The 7380-nt window shown below is 47.3% G+C and overlaps 1 long non-coding RNA gene across 1 annotated transcript; it reads left to right on the plus strand.

Moving 5' to 3' along the window:
- The first annotated feature begins 2323 nt into the window (after positions 1-2323).
- LOC137859110 (uncharacterized) lies at positions 2324-3389 on the plus strand. Its single transcript, XR_011098144.1, has 3 exons — positions 2324-2751; positions 2933-2981; positions 3086-3389. It is a non-coding gene; the product is annotated as an uncharacterized lncRNA (long non-coding RNA).
- Positions 3390-7380: the final 3991 nt, after the last annotated feature.

Below are 7380 nucleotides of genomic sequence, written 5' to 3' on the forward strand. Positions count from 1 at the left end.
AGCCATATAAATGAATAAAGAAACCACAGCTTCTGCTCCTTTCTGATTTTTTTTTTTTGTGCTTTCCCCAAGCACTTTCCCAGGTGATTAGCTTCAGGTTCCAGGTGGGACCTAGTGGTAACTGAGTTGCAGATATTCCATGATAGAGCTCCTTCTGCCTGGGCTGCTTTTTGGGGTAAGTGCTTTGTTTTTCCTTCAGTCAGTTTCAGGGTTCTTTAGGTGGGTCAGAGTCTATGGACTGATGCGTTTTCCAGTAGAAACCGGTACGCATATCTTTTTGAGTTGGTAACTGGTAGGATCTGTCACTGTAAAGCAATCTAGTAGTAGTGTGTGCCTGTATTGCACGCAGCTCTTCCTCAGGTGAGTAGTTGTTATGGCAGTTTTACGGATGGTATGGTGATGTTACTTTGTGTGTTTGCTTTGTGGTTCTGGTTCCCTTCTGATTTTTGCAGAATTACGGGGCTTTCTGTGAGCCTTTGCATCTATGTCAAATATCAAAGTCAAAGCCTTGCTGTTAAGGAGATGGAGCAGAGTTTAGTTGAAATGTATCATGGAAGCTCCCTGTGTGAGCATGTGTCTGAAAATGGCAGCAGTGGGCATGTAAGGGGTAGTCTGTTTCAAGTTTAGGGACAGGTTGTTACATTTCTGGAGCATTTGCCTGTGGGTTTTCTGTCTGTTGAGTCTTTAGACCTTGCAGCCTTCTAGTCTTGATGTCCTTGAAATGACATATTAGAAGTATGTTTATGAGGGGTTGCCAGGTGCATTGGTTTTGGGAAACCGTGGGCCACGTTTTTTTGACCACATAAGTGCAGTAGTGCCTAGAGAGTGAGCAGGCTCACCTCCTTCATCTCTGCAGAATAAGTCTGCCCGGGCCCCTTTTCGGCGCGGCGCCGCCCGGCCCCATTTGTCATGTGGAGCTACTGAGCAGGTGAGTTAAAGGAGCTGGGAACAGACAGTTATTGCACAATGATATGTTGCATCAGTAGTAGTGAGCGTTGTGCAGGAGGTGGGTATTAGGGCTGGGCAGCTAGTGAATGCTGGTTCTCTGTTTTTGCAAGAGATGATGAACCTGTTTGGCATAATTCCATTTGAAAAAGTTCCAGTTACTTGAATGGTTGTGCTGTCCTTTCAATATTAAAAGCTGCAGCAAAAGCATGGTGATTGTTGCTTCTAGAAACACCCCAGGTCTCTTGTCTGCTCTCTGCATGTTGTTTAGGTAAAAGTGATTTAAAAAGAATATAGTAAACACACACACACAAAAAAAAAACAAACAAAAAAAAAAGAAAAAAACCACAGTTGGCTGAGTTGTTGTGAACACAACGATCATTTAATCCCTTTGTTTTCCCAGGTGGTGTGGATGATACTGGTTGCACTGTTGGAGCTTGGACTCGGAGAGGAACACGTGAGCACAATCGTATGTTGCATCAGCAGTAGTCAGCATTGTGGAGAAGGTGAGCAATGGTGCTGGTGTCCTAGTGAATGCTGTTACTCTGTTTTTGCAGCTGATGATGAGCCTGGCAATTGACTATCATGAAAATCAGTGCCTGTGCATTTCTTGAGGCGGAGGGACTTTGCCATGCAGCAACCTGAGAGCTAAGTTGGGGGGCACCTGGTATTTGCATATCTGGGGTGGCTAATGGGAGCTGGGAGCCAGAGCAGCATGGAGCGTGCTGGCTGAATAGACTTGGTGCCACTGTGAGGGTGGTTCAGGCTGGGTCATGTTCAGGCTGCTTGTGGCTGGGTCAGCAGGCTAATAGAAGCAGCAGGATTATTTTGTAGCTTGAGTGCGCATGCCAGGCAGGACAGTTTCCTTCAGTTTGTCTTGTAGTGTTGCTTCTGCAGCGTCTGTTCTGTGCTTGTCGGGTCTTGATATCCTCCTGGCTTTTTAGACCGGACTGATCAGACAGGCAACTTGGTAGCGGTGCTGAAGGGCCTCAATGCTTGTTTTGTCATCATGACTCTGATCCGAGCACTTCTTGTCTTGCAGTCGCTGCTTGAACTGCAGATCTGTTTCAGGTCTTGTGTATCATATTGGGTTTGAGATCGCATCTGTTTCCATCCTCACTCTTGCAGAACTCATCTGGGCCACATCAGGAGCTCTTGCTTGGGAATTGATTTCCTGAGAGTTGTCTTAGGGGGTTTTCAGTCCCCATCCTTCTGGTCTCTTGTCTTGAAGGCAGGCTTTTTAGGCCTCCATCATCCCAGTTCTGGCAGTTGCTTCCAGTCGCGTGTGGTGACATTTGAGTCTCTCGTAGGGTCTGGTGCAGAGCGCCTGTTCTGACTTGCTGTTGTCATAGGGCTTTCCTTTTGGGGGTCACTTTTTCTTGTGCCTTGTGTTGTGTGTTTTGTTTGTAGTGTTTGTGGCGTGCCTGTGTGTGTATGTGTTTGGTCTGGAGCTGTCCTGCCTGGCAGTTAGTGATTAATGTGGCAGTGCATGGGTGTACTAATACATTGATGGGACTGTGTTGGGAAAGACATCCGGTCTGCCTCTGGGCACGTACTGAAGGGCAGCTGGCACAGTCATCTCTGGTGGTTGGCAGATGTGGATTTGGGAGAGTATATCTGCTTTTGAGCAGCTGTTTGCATAGTGCTTGAACGCTGTGCTTGAGGAGGTCTGTCAAATCTTGAAAGCTTACAGATACGGGGTTTTGAAACTTTTATTTTTTATTACTATTCTGTCCCCAGTAGAGTGTAAACCCTAGGAGGAACCTGTCACAGGAAAGAGCTCCTTCTGGAACTGTTCAGCACTTGGTAGGCAACTTTTGTTTAATTTGTTTAAGTTGAAATACAGTGTACAACACGGGACTTGACGACCAGAGCTGCTTTTGGCAATGTGAGCAATGAACGGATGTAGCTGGTACTTTAGGGGTGCAGTTGTCACTGCAGTTAGTTAACTGCACAAAATACAGTAAAAATCCTATTTATATTTCAGGGGTGTTGTAACTGGCCTAAGAGAGCAGATGGAAGCATCTTCCTTGAGGGTAGGTGAGGGGGCCGAGGTAAGGGAGCAGATGAGAGTAAGTGTCCCAGCTGTGCTGTGGCTTTGGATGCTGTTTCAGCCTATGCTTTTCTTTTTCTTTTGCAGGTGTGTCGCACAGGCTGAGTGGGGCCAAGCTGCACTCTGAAGAGCAGCACGAGAAGGGCGGGCTGGTTGTGAGCTGGAGCTGGATTGGAGCAGAACGGCCGAGTAGCACGAGGTGAGTGCGAAGGGTATCCGTCTTGCTTTGCAGGTGCCATGGCAGGCTCTCCACAGAAGCGGTTGAGGATTGGAGAAGAGGTTGCGGATGATCAAGGAGCGACACGTGCAGGGATGGCTTGAAAAGGGCATGGCTGCTTTCTCTTCTGTTTATCAGGTGTCCCAAGCAACGTGGGCTGTGATGTTAGTTCCTGAGAACTGGAACAAAGCAGGTGGTGATGGTGGTCTTCTTCGGTAGGCAAAGAGGTGCCCAAAGCCCCGTCCTGTGTAGCCTGAGCACACCTCGCTGAGGATGAAGCATGCTTTCCAGCAGTTCCCAAAACTGTGTTGAAGCTGAAATGCTGTGTCTGTGTTTGTGTTGGGGTTGCTCCTTGGGGAGTGCAGGGATGGGTTTTAAGTGGGTGCAGCGGAGGGCCTGGCCCCAGTGTCCTGTAGTGTGTTTTAACCCATCAGCATGGCCTTTTGGTTCTCAGGTAGCTTACTGAATAAATGATTTTTCCTGCAAGTGGAATGGAATTGAATTTTTTTTTTGGCGCATAATCAGTTCTGCTCCTAGACTTTTCTTTCTATGTAAATAAAAGCTTGAGCTAATTCCAGATGGGAAAAAAAAATCAACTACTTGCTTGGTCATTTTGTCCTTTTAGTATCCAAAACATTTAAGCGCGGTGCTGCCCCGGGCCCGTTACAGCGCGGCGCCGCCCCGGGCCCATTTCTCAGGTGGAGCTACTGAGCATGTGAGGTAAAGGAGCTGGGAACAGAGGTATTGCACAATGGTATGTTGCATCAGTAGTAGTCAGTGTTGTACAGGAGGTGGCTATCAGTGCTGGCACGCTAGTGAATGTTCGTTCTCTATTTTTGGAAGTGATGATGAAGCTGTTTGACGTAATTCCATTTGAAAAAGTTCCAGTTACTGCCCTGGTCGTGTTGTCCTTTCAATGTTAAAAGCTGCAGCAAAAGCATGGGGATTGTTGCTTCTAGAAACACCACAGGTCACCTGTCTGCTCTCTGCATGTTTTTCAAGTAAAGCAGGGGTAGGGGTAGTCTGTTTCAAGATTAGGGACAGCTTGTTATATTTCTGGAGCTTTTGTCTGTGTGTTTTCTGTCTGTCGAGTGTTTAGACCTTGCAGCCTTCTAGACTTTGTCCTTGAATTTACATAGTAGAAGTACATTTATGAGGGGTTGCCAGGTACGTTTTTTTTGGGAAACCGTGGGGTATGGTTCCTTGACCACATAAGTGCAGCAGTGCCTAGAGAGTGAGCAGGCTCACCTTCTTCTCTGCAGAATAAGTCCGCCCGGGCCCCTTTCGGCGCGGCGCCGCCCGGCCCCATTTGTCATGTGGAGCTACTGAGCAGGTGAGGTAAAGGAGCTGGGAACAGACAGTTATTGCACAATAATACGTTGTCTTAGTAGTAGTGAACGTTGTGCAGGAGGTGGTTATTAGGGCTGGCATGCTGTTGAATGCTGGTTCTCTGTGTTTACAGATGGGGATGAGTCTGTTTAAACAAATTCTAGTTCAAAAAGTTTCAGATACTACCTTGGTGGAATGGAATTAATTTTGTTGGTGTATAGTCTGTTCTGCTCGTAGATTTTTCTTTCAATGCAAATAAAAGTTTGAGCTAATTCCATTTGAAAAAGTTTCAGTTACTTGCTGGGTCGTGTTGTCCTTTCAATGTTAAAAGCTGCAGCAAAAGCATGGGGATTGTTGCTTCTAGAAACACCCTAGGTCTCCTGTCTGCTCTCTGCATGTTTTTCAAGTAAAGCAGATCTTTAAAAAAAAAAAAAAAAAAAAAAAAAAAAAAAAAAAAAACAAAGAAAATAATAAAAAACAGCTGCTGCTGCTTTCTTTCTACTTCCTTGTGCTTTGCCCCTCCCCTTTTCCAGGTGATTGGGTTTGGGTGCTGGGCGGGGCCGAATGGTATATGAGCCCCAGGCATGCTATCAGAGAGCTCCTTCTGCCTGGGCTGCTCCTTGGGGTAAGTGCTTTGTTTTTCCTTTAGTCAGTTGCAGGGTTCTCTAGGCAGGCTGGAGTTTATAGATTTCTAGAATTTTTAAGTGCTTGGAATTCACTTAGGAGAGGGATGTTTAATAGAGGTTTCTGGCTCACTGTTTTTTGGTGTGGTGGGTTGCTCTTCTGTTTTTGAGCTAAATTTATTCTCTAGATACATAGACCTACTTCTGTAATTTTCCAGAGGACTAAAACCAGCTGCATTTCATGCTACATGTGGCTTGGCAGGGTAGATGCAGCATTGCCAAGAGACTGAGCAGAGTTGTATCAGAGTCACCTTTTTTATCTGCAAAGGGTAAGTCTGTGATTACCCCTGCCGAGGCTGCTGTGTGTGCATGTCTTTTTGGCATTTGTGGAGCTCAGTTGTTTTTCTTTGTGTGTATGCATGTTCTTTTTTTTTTTTTTTTGGTGGTCAAATAGTGTGTTTGCTGAGTGTGGTTAGAATGAGGAGGTGGGGAGCTGCTCAGGACTGGTAGGTTTGGTTTCTCGGAGAGTACGGCAGCCTTCCTGTGTGATGCGACTGATTGTTGGGTGGGAACGTTCCAGCTTGTGTGTCTTAGGCAATGTAGCCTGTGTAGTGTGTGTTGTGTGGCCTGGGCAGATTTTGCTGTGGTGCTGTGGGCGAAGAATCTCAGAGCTGGTGAGCAGCTGAAGGCACCTCACAGCCACAGTGTACCTGCTGCAATAATACCACTCTCTCCCAGCTGGAGAGAGCTGGGAAGAGAGAGGTATTATTGCAGCAGGTACACTGTGGCTGTGAGGTGCCTCAGAGTGCGCTTTTCTGTCTTTTTTTTGCAGGTACTTTGTGCAGTCGTGGACAGGAAAGGGAAATACTCGTGTCACGGAGCAGTGAGGGAAGGTGAGTGTTGTCAGCCTGGTCATCTCTTATCTGAAGGGAAGATGCTCAGGTGTTTCCCTGTAAGGGTCCGAGGTGGCAGTGTAGATGCAGCATTACCAAGAGCCTGAGCAGGGTTGTATCAGAGTCTGCTCTTTCCTCTGCAAAAGGGTAAGTCTGTGATTACCCCTGCTGGGGCTGCTTTGTGTGCGTGTCTTTTTGGTATTTATGGAGCTTAGTTGTTTTTTGTGTGTGTATGTTCTAAGTTTTTGTTTTTTTTGAGGGGCAAATAGTGTGTGTGCTGAGCGTGGTTGGCAGGAGGAGGTGGGGAGCTGCTCAGGACTGGTAGGTTTGGTTTCTCGGGGCGTGCGGCAGCCTTCCTGTGCAATGCGACTGATTGTTGGCCGGAACGTTCCAGCTTGTGTGTCTTAGCCATTGTAGCTTGTGTAGTGTGTGTTGTGTGGCCCGGGCAGTGTTTGCTGTGCTGCTGTGAGCAAAGAACCTGAGTTAAAGCTGGTGAGCAGCTGAAGTAGCGGAGCTGGGAAGAGAGAGGTATTGCAGCAGGTACGCTGTGGCTGTGAGGTGCCTCAGAGTGTGTGTTTCTCTTGTCTCTGCAGGTGCTTTGTGCAGTTGTGGAGAGGGAAGGGAAATCGTCATGTCACGAAGCTCTGAGGGAAGGTGAGTGGTGTCAGCCATGTCATCCCTTATCCGAAGCGAAGGGAAGATGCTCAGGTGTTTCCCTGTGAGGGTCGGAGTTGAGGCTGTTTGGGATAGAGGAGCAGCGTGGCAGGTGGGTGCTTGCAAGCACCGTGGTCATTGTATCCTTTTGTGTTCCCAGGTGGCGTGGGTGATGCTGGCCGCTCCTTTCAAGCTTGGACCTAATTTTCAGGTACAGAAAAACAAGGTACAGGTACAACAGAGGCAAATGGCCTGCTGTTTTGAAAGGATAAAAGTAAAGATGGGGTCGCTTATGTTGTTGAGGGATGGGTGCTACTGCTGGCAGCTGAATGTTTATCTTCTGCCTGTGTTTTGCCTTTCATTAGGCTGAAATGCAGTGTGTAGTGCGCAGTGCAGGACGTCTCAACCCGAGCTGCCTCTGCAGTGACTCTGGTGCGTAATGAGCAGAGGTAGCTGTTATTTTTGGGGTGCGGTTGTCACTGCAGTTATTTTCCTACATTCAATAGAGTAAAATTCCAGTTTGCCTTTTAGAGGTGCTATAAGTGGGTGAAGAGAACAAATGGAAGCATCTGCCATGTGGGGCAGGCAGGCGGCTGAGGTACAGGAGGGGATGAGAGTATGTGATTTTTTCCCGGGGGTGGAATGGAACTGATTTTGTTGGCGTAT

The sequence above is a fragment of the Anas acuta genome, chromosome 7, assembly GCF_963932015.1.
Source record: "Anas acuta chromosome 7, bAnaAcu1.1, whole genome shotgun sequence".
Lineage (NCBI taxonomy): Eukaryota > Metazoa > Chordata > Aves > Anseriformes > Anatidae > Anas > Anas acuta.